Raw genomic sequence first — 11,688 nt, forward strand, 5'->3', positions numbered from 1 at the left:
TACCACTGGACTAGGGATATTATTGTATTACTAGAGGCCTGGTGCACAAATTCGTGCATGGGTGGGGTCTCTCGGCCTGGCTGGTGATCGAGGCCTATCGGGGTGCCAGCTGGCCGGGGGGAGGAACCGTAGGAAGTTGGCCAGCCAGGAGGGTCAGGGGTGGGAAGAGTCAGCGGGAGGATGGCTGTGGGAACACACTGACCACTAGAGGGCAGCTCCTGCATTGAGCGTCTGCCCCCTGGTGGTCAGTGCATGTCATAGCGACCGGTCAACCAGACGTAACTGTAGCTTAGGCTTTTATGTATATAGATTTTCCATACAAACAACTGTAAACCTACTTTGGCCCATCCTGTATATTGAGTTTATTAGATACCTAATAGTATTAAACTTTTCTTTCACTCTGCAATATCCTATTCAACCCATTCTGTTGCCTTAGCTTATTATCTTATAGATCTTATTGTTTGATTATTGCAATATTTAAATATTTAAATGCTTATTGGTGCAGGGAGGTTAAATACTAAATTACACACATTTAGTATTTCTTGTTAAATATTTAAATGCTTATTGGCATTTTTTAAATGCCAATTTAAATCTGCATCCATTTATCCTATGGCTTTGAAAGCCCCAACCTCTTAATATTCTACATGTTCATGTTCTTATAGTACAAAGCACTTATGGAGAATATTCCTGTTTCCCTGTGGTATTTTCATCTGTACTGGTCCCTTTGTATGCCATTTGTATTCTAATCATTTGCTCAACATATTTTTGAATAGTTTCTACTACAAGAAAACGTTTTGGTTTGGTCTGGCGATACCACAAAACAAAATAAGTTTTTACTTTCATTGTGCTTACAGTGTGTGTGTGTGTGTGTGTGTTGTGTATACATAGTATATGTGTTTTTGGAGTTTGCAATGATACGTTTATACAATTACTGTGTCATTTCTTGACATTTTTCTGTTAGTTAAAGCTGGCTTGTGCTGCCCAGATCTTTCATTTCTCTAATAAAGTGAGATTGAATTTTCCTTGACATTTATTTTTTCACATCATCTGTAACCAGTTTTAATCCCCTTCAGGGCTTCAGATTAAATTATCCACGTTGAGTTTAATCCACTTTTCTGTAGCCCGAGAATAGAGTTGTTGTGATTAAATTTATGGACTTCAACCTTTACAAATGGGAATTCAGTTTGTTGTCATAACAAACTGTTCTTTATAAATTTAATTTCTAATTGCAAATTATATAACTACATTTTCAAGAAGTTTTAAAAAAGAATAAAGTCACCTATATATGATTCTATTGGAAAATAATTTTTGTGACTTTTTGTTTAGTAACTGGACCATTACCTAAAAATGAAAAAGCTGAGGAACATTAGAACAAGCCCAAGGTTTCTATGGTAACCTGTAAACACATCCTTCATATGACTCTGAAAACTCTTTATTGACTGTTGAGAAGCAAACTCCTAAGCTTTTCCTAACAGTTCCATACAAATGAGCCATCCTGAAGGTGTTCCATCTCTTAGTTTTATATCATGACAAAAAAAATAACCATTTTTAATGTTCATGTACAAGTGTGATTTCATTTGTGTCCATACTGGGAATATGGCCTCCACCTGCTCCTTTGTCTTCCTCTTGGTCATAGATTATGTTGCTTTCTTGGGTGGAATGGAAAGGACTGTTGTCAAATATGAGAAATAAAATATTTCCTCTGTAGGTTGTCTCCAAAACCAAAGGAGAAGGCAAGAGGCAGGACCTTTAGCAAATTCAATAGGCAAAATGGCCTCAAGCATCTGCAAAGAAACTTTTCAAAGCGGGTTTACAGACTCTCAACGGAGCCAAGTACAAAATGATGACACCCATTCAGACTAAAGAACACTCCTGAACACAAGCAAAACAAAAAATAAAAAATATCTCTAGTTTCCTGGCAACCAGGGCAAGAAGGAAAATAAAATAGGTGTCATACTTCTTTTTGTCTCATAAATGAATGTTTCCAAACTCTTGGAAGACTCAAAATTTCTTCCCATCTTTGAACCCTGCAAGGAGAATTTTTACATGGATCTTTATGTATTGGATCACGGACTATGGAATACACAACATTCTCAGTAATCGTTTTAACAAATAAACAAGGAGAGATCTATGTATAACTCTTTCCTCTATGACCCCAGATATGAAGACAATAAAGCAAGATGTAGTTTTATAAAGTCAATGCTACAAAAGGAATTTGTAGGAGTCCTGTCTACATTAATGAATCCATTGTGCGACTTTGTTCTCACTCAGCGTTCTATTTCCCACTGCCTGCCTTTGTACGTTTTCTCTGATTCTGTTTCTCTCTTGGGGATATAAGCATCATCTGTCACAGGCCATTGTTCCCGGCACCATTCTGACAGCCAGAGCAGAATGAGTAAGCTGTTGTCAGAGGCAGGCCTGGGGAGAGCAGGAAGCAGAAACCCTTTTTCCTTTGATGCTCTCTCGCCTCTCATGACCTTTACATCCCCTCCTCTGCGTCCTCACTGCTCTCTGAGCTCACAGCTTCCCAGGCCACGTCCTATCCAGGCTTCCCTTTTCAAATATTGCCACGGCTTTGAGGTCACCTCCTCTTTTTATTTTCTAACAACTCCTCTCTTTCTTCAGGGCTGAGTGCAGCAGCAAAAGGAAATGATGGCCCTGGCCAGTTTGGCTCAGTGGATAGAGCATCAGCCTGTGAACTGAAGGGTCTCAGGTTCAATTCCAGTCAAGGGCATATGCCCAGGTTGAGGCCTCGATCCCCAGGAGGGGGCGTGCAGGAGGCAGCCAATCGATGATTTTCTCTCTCATCATTGATGTTTCTCTCCCTCTGCCTTCCTCTCTGAAATCAATTAAAAAATATACTTATATTTTAAAAAAGGAAATTATGGTTACCAATCCAGGTTCAATCAGAGACAAGGAACCACAATGAGCTCTGGGATAAGGGGTTTGGAATCAGGCCTTACACTGTGATGGGAGGAGCCGGGAAGAGGCAGTAGGGAGGATGGAGTGAGATCAGAGAGTCAGCCTGCCAGTCTGTACAGCTGCTGTCGAGGTGGGATGCGAAGGGAAAGCGGGTAGAGGAAGCCATGGGGAGCTGTTGCCGGCATTGGCTGGGGGTCCACAGCCAGGCATCCTGGGATGGGCCTGGGCTGCTGTTGGTCATCAGGGTCAGTTCTTGCTAGAAGACCTGGTCTCAGAGGGCAGGAGGGCCAGGACAGGCTGGCACCTCTGTGTGTCACTGCCTCTAACCGGGAAGACATTCTGGGAGCAATGGCTGCTGCTTCTCTTCCGTCACCCGAATTTCACGCGAGTTCCTCTTTTGGCCAGCTCTCCCCTGCAGCCATACCCAAAGGGGATTCTGGAAACGCAAGTTGGCACTAGAACAACTCAGCGGAGTCTGTTTTGAGAAATGCTTGGAGTGACCAATGCCTGATGTCCTCTGTGGACTCCCCTCAGAAGGATAATTTACAGTGAAGAAGAAACTTACTGATTCAAAGGGGTCCCAGGCCCTGGCGGGCCAGTCAGGAATATATTAGGAGGGACATAAGGTCCCTGCTGCCCTTGTTACTTACTCCAGGCTTTGCAACTTTTCCACCAGCAAACCCCTAATCACAGAGGGCAGTCCATGCAGACTCCAGAGGACTGGGCTCAGAGCCCAAAGGGGCCCACCACAAGCTCACAATTTATCTGAAGTCTTCTATGCTATCTTCATCATTCCTGCAAATCTTGTGCCTTCCTGTGGAACATAAATGTGCTTGTTTTGGTATCCAGATAAATTTTAAGCTGCTTGGGAAATATATTTCTTAACTTCTGCTCCCCTCACCATTCAGTTGCATGAAAAAAGCTGCATCCATTTATCCTATGGCTTTGAAAGCCCCAACCTCATCAGCATGGGTCCCCTGGAGAGGGCAAACCCAAGGCTAAGAAACATGGACGATCCCTTGACGCTGAAGCCATCAGCCACGCCCCTCCAAACATTCAAAGGCTCCGACTACTCTATTCGTTAGATGGGACAAGGGTCTCAAGGTCTGGGCAGTCCTAAGAGTTATTTGTTGCTAAATGTTGCATAGTATTCTGTAAACAGAATGGGCTGACAGGAACTCAACCAATGAAGGAGCCAGCTGCAAAGAAGAAATCAACCTGCAATTGACCTAACAATGTATGTCAGCAATGACTAGGCCTCCAGGGAGACGGAGCTTTGGACAAGAATCCCATCTCCTTTGTTCCTGCAAAGTAAATGGAACTACCTTGTAGCTGTTTCTGAATAGAGCGTCCCAAGCTTCGAACCCCTTCAGTGCCATAACATCAGGGTCAAGTCCAACCTCCCTACCCCAGCATCCAAGGCTCCATGATCTGGGCTCACCTAGCTCTGTCTGGTTTCCTGTCACTGTCACTCATCACGCACCCTCACCTCCGGAAGTCTCCCTTCCAGCACACTCCGGTGAGCCCCTGACCACCTGTGCTCTTGCTCCCATACCCTTCCTTGTGCTATTGCTTCCCTCCTCCCCCACTCCTTTGCCTGAAGAAACCTTCCTCAATCCTCAAGACCCAGCTCACATGCCTGTGACAGCCCTGGAGCACCCCCCTCACTTTTATTTGTACCATTAGTGCAGCCCTTTCCACTCTGTAATACCTGCTAGTAGTGTTTTGCCTGGTTTCCCAGGTAGCCTGTGAGCTCTCAGTTGGCAGACACTGCCAGAAGCCTACCCAAAGGCCATTTTCCCCTTCGTACTTGCAGTTGGATTTGGAGGAATCGCAGGAAAAACCAGCCATGGTGACTCCTCTATCCTCTGCCAGTGAGTGATACAAGATTGGACGCATGACTCATTCAGGTCATGAGGATGTATAGACTATGCACCAGGAAGCTGACCCATAAATTTCATGTAACAATACTTACCCTCACTACATATAATTCACATTGATGTTTTCTATTCTATTTCATTTGGTTCTATTTCCTTTTTTTAAAATGCCAATTGTAGCCCAACAGAGCTCATGAACCATCAATATCTTGTGACTCATAGCTTGAAAAAGCCTGCACTCCACTCTCATACTGTTTAATAAATATTTGTTGGATGATGGCTTTGGGTATAGAGACAGGGGAGGGACATCACCCAACACAAATAGATTCAGTCAGATATCAGTTTCATCTGTCTCTTTAACAGCTGAAATAACATGAAAAGGAAACGTGTTGTTTTAGCAAGATGCCACCCGTGGTTTATTGAATATTTTAACGTATCAGTTTCCTAGAAAGAATGTGGTACAAGCTTTGATTTTACATTGTTTTGTCTTGAATAAGTCTTAACATTCCATCCTCCTTCAGCAGTTCTTACAGACAGGGCATGAAAGATAGCGTGCTCCAGAAAGCTGTGAGCCCAGCGGCTAAAATGAGACAGCTCAATCTCTTAGGTCTGTGTTGACTCTTTCCTCCTCAATAAATCAAACATGAGCCTTTCTCGGGGCTTCCTTAACTGTGTGCTAGGGGAAAATGTGAATTTCAGGCTGGTTAGATAGATAAATGGTGGCTACCAAATTAGTCCCCAAATGCAGGCCAGGCGATGTAGGTATGCTATTCGGTGGATTTAACATTATTCTGAAGCCTGTAGGCTTCTGAACACCTAAACAAAGATGCTAATACATAATTGGATCTTCTCCAATGACACTGAGAGGCTGCCTGTCCTGTCCGTCTACATTTGGGGACCAGTCTTGGTAATGAAAAACCTTTGTTCACTAGGAACCTCTGATAACCAACTGTGCACTCAGTGTACATTCAGCTGACACCACACAGCCCTTGGTCAATGATGGATGAATAAAGGCGCGCAGGAAGGGATAGAGGGAGGGAGAGAGGGAAGGAGGAGACAGGGAGGGACGGAGGGAAGGAGGAAGAGAGGGAGTGTTGGTGTGATCTCGAATTAAGGAAGAAGCTAGGAAAGCCAGCTCTCAGAGTGGCACTCAGAAAAGGAGGGGAAGCAAGAAGAGGAAGGGCAAAGAACAGTTGAGGATATAGAACCATGGTGTAGTGGGAAGGGCTCTGAACTCGCAGGTGGAGGGTATAGGTTCTGTCAACCTTGGTGTCTGATCAATGATTCTCTCTCATCATTGATATACTATGTTTCTATCCTCCCTCTCTCTGAAATCAGTTTTTAAAAAGCATACCATGAATAAGGGGGGAGGGACTACTGTAGTATAAAAAAGAATATCTGCAACTATCTGCGGGGGAGGGGGGACCTATTAAAACACTCCTCCTTTTAAAATTACATATGTGTGTAAAGCTGGCATTTCCTCATGCAAAGGCAGACGAAAAAGAACCTAAGGACCACCACACATCAGGGCAGTTGGTGCCATTGTCTGAATTCATCCGGAGGTGCCACCATTGCATTGGCACCATCAGCGTAAATACAAACACAGTGAAAAAGGAAAATAAAGTCTTCGTATTAAAATGAGAAAAGTCTAACCTCACACATTCCCTTAAATAAGTGGGGACACACTCCACTCCCCAGAGTTCCTGGGCCCATACTTTGAGAACCACTCAGGAGAGGCTGGGCAGCCTTTCATCTCACACACTTTCTCTCTCTCTCTCTCTCTCTCTCTCTCTCTCTCTTATTTCTCATTGGTTGTTTCAGGTTAGTCATTGGCAGACCCTGAAAGAAATAGATTCAAGGTAACACATTGGGTTTCCTTTGATATCTTTAGAAGAAACGCTGAAAATATAACCCAGAATTATAACAACTATATTTCTCTTTCTCTGATGACCTAGTCTATAAAAATGATACATTTTGGTATATTTTAGTCATATTTTATGAAGTCTCTTTTTCCTTTCTCTTTTTTGTCTGCCATTTTTAAATGTCCTTGTATTAGTAAGAATCGTGTTGCCCCCAAATTATCAGGATTCCTGAACTTCATAACAGAAATTCCAGCAGTCCCAAAGCCTTCTGGGAAATTCTTGACCTGAAAGGGAAAGGAAATTCCCTTCTCCGGGAAAGCCGCCTGACTATTTCCATCTGATTAAAATGGCCACATACAGCTCGGTCACAAGAAAACAAAGCTCCACAGATGGGGATTCCAGGCCTTCTATTCCTCTGTCCCCCGACACACACCTGGAGAGGGGTCATTTTCTCTTTTTCCTGCTCTTTTCCTACTCCCAGCTTTCAAGCTGCTTTCTGACCGTGGAATTTGATTCTCTCTCCTCCTTCTTGGTTAAACTGACTCTGGAAATTTCCCAAGATTCCGTTACTTAATCCTCTGGTATGTGCCATCTAATCTTCGTTTTTATTGAATTTATTGGGGTGACATTGGTTAATAAAATTACACAGGTTTCAGGTGTACCGTTCTGTAATACATCATCTGCATATTGTATTGGGAGTTCACCACCCCGAGTCAAGTCTCTTCCCATCATCATTTATCCCCTTTACCTTCTTCTGCCTCCCCTGCCCGCTTCCCTCTGGTACTCACAACACTGTTGTCGGTGTCCATGAGTTTGTTTGTTGTTTTTGGCCTAATCCCTTCACCTTTTTCACCCAGTCCCCCCAACCCTCCCTGTTCAGTTATTCCTGTTGGTTTGTGAATTTGACTTAGACCTGTGGTATTGGCTCCTCTTCACCTCCTATGCCGCCAGTTTTCTTAAGTGATCTAAAAATGAAAAGCCTTCATCAGCTCCTCACACATGTGGGAGACACTTTCCGTAGTGTCAGCCTGGCTCACCCCACCCCTTCCTTCGACAGCCTCTCCCACCCTCAGGAATGGGGCCTGGCAGCCAGTTTTCATCAGCGACTTTGCCCTCGCCAACCGTAGCTGTTCGGGCCAAGGGTGGACACCTGACTCAAGATGGTCAATCCCAAACACGTGGACTCGGGCCTAATATGAATGAGTCGGTTCTTTTGGCTCTTGACTCAAAGATGGGCCAGCTCAGGAGCCGGGGGTGGGCAGAAAACTCTAGACGGCTGACCTGCTGTGGAGAGGTAGGAAGCAGGCGTGCAGACAGGAGAGACAGAGACCTTGAAGCTCTGGAGAGTCTGAGGAAATCTCTACCTCGGTTCCCAAAGTCTCTCCAGCTCCTTGCCCCAGGCCTGGGGGGCCCTGTTTCCTGTGGGTTTCAGAAAAGCCCGTGTGCTCCAGAAAACTCCCCCTTTTGTTTATACTGGCTCCAATTTGACCAAAACCCACAGTACCCCTACTGTCCTTCAAGACCAGGTACAAATGACCCTGCTCTGCGAAGACTTCCCTGACCCTTTCAGACACAGTGACCATTTCCTGTCCAGTATTCCTATACTACCACATTCCCCTGTATACTACCACATCCCCCTGTATACTACCACATTCCCCTGTATACTACCACATCCCCCTGTATACTACCACATTCCCCTGTATACTACCACATCCCCCTGTATACTACCACATTCCCCTGTATACTACCACATCCCCCTGTATACTACCACATTCCCCTGTATACTACCACATCCCCCTGTATACTACCACATTCCCCTGTATACTACCACATCCCCCTGTATACTACCACATTCCCCTGTATACTACCACATCCCCCTGTATACTACCACATTCCCCTGTATACTACCACATCCCCCTGTATACTACCACATTCCCCTGTATACTACCACATCCCCCTGTATACTACCACATTCCCCTGTATACTACCACATCCCCCTGTATACTACCACATTCCCCTGTATACTACCACATCCCCCTGTATACTACCACATTCCCCTGTATACTACCACATCCCCCTGTATACTACCACATTCCCCTGTATACTACCACATCCCCCTGTATACTACCACATTCCCCTGTATACTACCACATCCCCCTGTATACTACCACATTCCCCTGTATACTACCACATCCCCCTGTATACTACCACATTCCCCTGTATACTACCACATCCCCCTGTATACTACCACATTCCCCTGTATACTACCACATCCCCCTGTATACTACCACATTCCCCTGTATACTACCACATCCCCCTGTATACTACCACATTCCCCTGTATACTACCACATCCCCCTGTATACTACCACATTCCCCTGTATACTACCACATCCCCCTGTATACTACCACATTCCCCTGTATACTACCACATCCCCCTGTATACTACCACATTCCCCTGTATACTACCACATCCCCCTGTATACTACCACATTCCCCTGTATACTACCACATCCCCCTGTATACTACCACATTCCCCTGTATACTACCACATTCCCCTGTATACTACCACATTCCCCTGTATACTACCACATCCCCCTGTATACTACCACATTCCCCTGTATACTACCACATCCCCCTGTATACTACCACATTCCCCTGTATACTACCACATCCCCCTGTATACTACCACATTCCCCTGTATACTACCACATCCCCCTGTATACTACCACATTCCCCTGTATACTACCACATCCCCCTGTATACTACCACATTCCCCTGTATACTACCACATCCCCCTGTATACTACCACATTCCCCTGTATACTACCACATTCCCCTGTATACTACCACATTCCCCTGTATGCTACCACATTCCCTACAAACTACCACATTCCCCTACATACTACCACATTCCCCTACATACTACCACATTCCCCTATATACTACCACATTCCCCTCTATACTACCACATTCCTCTATATACCACCACATTCCCCTATATACCACCACATTCCCCTCTATACTACCACATTCCCCTCTATACTACCACATTCCCCTCTATACTACCACATTCCCCTGTATGCTACCACATTCCCCTGTATACTACCACATTCCCCTGTATACTGCCACATTTCCCTGTATACCACAACATTCCCCTGTATACTCCACATTCCCCTGTACTACCACATTCCCCTGTATCCGTGCAATCACCCTACAGTACCACAGTCACCCTATAAACTACCACATTCCCCTATATGCTACCACATTCCCCTGTACCAGTGCAATCACCCCACAGTACCACAGTCACCCTATAAACTACCACATCTCTCCTGTATTGCCATATTCCCCTTATCCTGCCACAGTCACACTCCCATCACTGCCCTTGGGCCAATGAGCATTATCTATTTTCTCCTCTGACTTGAGCCCTCCCATGATAGAGACAATGTCCCATTCAAACCCCTTCTCTTATGCTTAGAACAGCACCTAGTAGGTGCTAAGTAGATCTTTTTGAATGAATGAATCGGTGAGATAGTGAATCAGTGAATGGGGAAATCACCTGACTATTATTCTCTCACTCAAAACTGCAAGTTTGACAATTTTTTTAGCTGCTTATGAGAATTAGAACACAAGCACCATGAGATCAGGCAGTCGTCCGGTCACCGGTGTGGCCCCAGCACCCAACACAGCTCCCAGCAGAGCAGGCAAATGTTTATTGGAAGAATGAATCCGTTAGTAGGCATTCGAGGAAAGAGAAGGAGAGGGTGCTCAGGCGGCAACAAATCTAACTCTTAACCTCCTGGAAGTCCTCGCCCGCCCGTGGATGGTAATTTTCTAAATACACTCCATAATTCTTGCCTATTATCTGCATTCCTTTTTAAAGAAACCCTGCAGAGGAAATGAAGAGTTACAGACCCCGGGTTGCCCCACTCCCACCCCTATTACTGCATTCCTGAGCAAGGCAGATGCACACACACACACACACACACACACACACACACACACTCACACACACACAGAATGGGAGAGAGAAAACAGAAAACCACATTTACTCATTTGCCAAATTCCTTGAATTGAATGCCTATTGTGTGGCTGGTGCGCTCTCTCTCTCTCTCTCTCTCTCTCTCTCTCTCTCTTTCTCCATCTCTCCCTCTCTCCCTCTCTTTCTCTCTTTCTCCATCTCTCACTGTACTTTTTCCTTCTGATGAGTCTGGGCCCTGAAATCCCTTCTCCCACCTCTCACCTTCCATTCTGACTGGGAGCCCCTGGTAGGTTCTTTGCCCGGCGCTGGCTGAGGTGGGAGAAAGAAGTGTGATTCTATTCATTCTCATAACAGACGTTTACTGAGTGTCCAATGTGTCCTGCATATTCAGGAGTTACTGGGACTATACACTGAGAAGCCACAGTTCCTGTCGTCAAATGACTTAGTTTTATGGTGAAAATAAATATTTAAATCCCATGGAATTAAGAGCAACACCCTTCCCCCAAAGAGGAGGCTAAATGGAATTTTAAAGAGATCTCTCAAGGAGTTATGAATATATTCACAGAGCTAGATAAATTTAGACTAACCTAGAATGCTTGGAATAACATGGTATATGGATATTAGATTGCTAGGGCTGCCATACAAAATACCACGGCCTGGCAGACTGCGTGGCTTAAACCACAGAAATGCATTTCATCCCCATTTTGGAGGCTGGGAGTCCATGATCTGACGGTTGGCAGATTTGGTTTCTTCTGCGACCTCCCTCCTTGGCTTGCCCCCTTCTCCCTGTGTCCTCACATGGTCTTTCCTGCATTCGCAAACATCCCCTGTGACTTTGTGTCCAGATTTCCCCTTTTGTAAGGAGACCAGTCAGACTGGATTAGGGCACACCCTAACCGAACCATTTAACTTCATCACTTCCTTAAAAGGCCCCAGGTCCAGCCCTGGCCAGTTTGGTTCAGTGGATAGAGTGTCAGCCTGTGGACTGAAAGGTTCCAGTCAAGGGCACATGCCCAGGTTGTGGGCTCGATCCCAATGAGGGGCATG

Source organism: Myotis davidii, unplaced genomic scaffold (genome assembly GCF_000327345.1).
Source record: "Myotis davidii unplaced genomic scaffold, ASM32734v1 scaffold415, whole genome shotgun sequence".
NCBI classification, from domain to species: Eukaryota; Metazoa; Chordata; class Mammalia; order Chiroptera; family Vespertilionidae; genus Myotis; species Myotis davidii.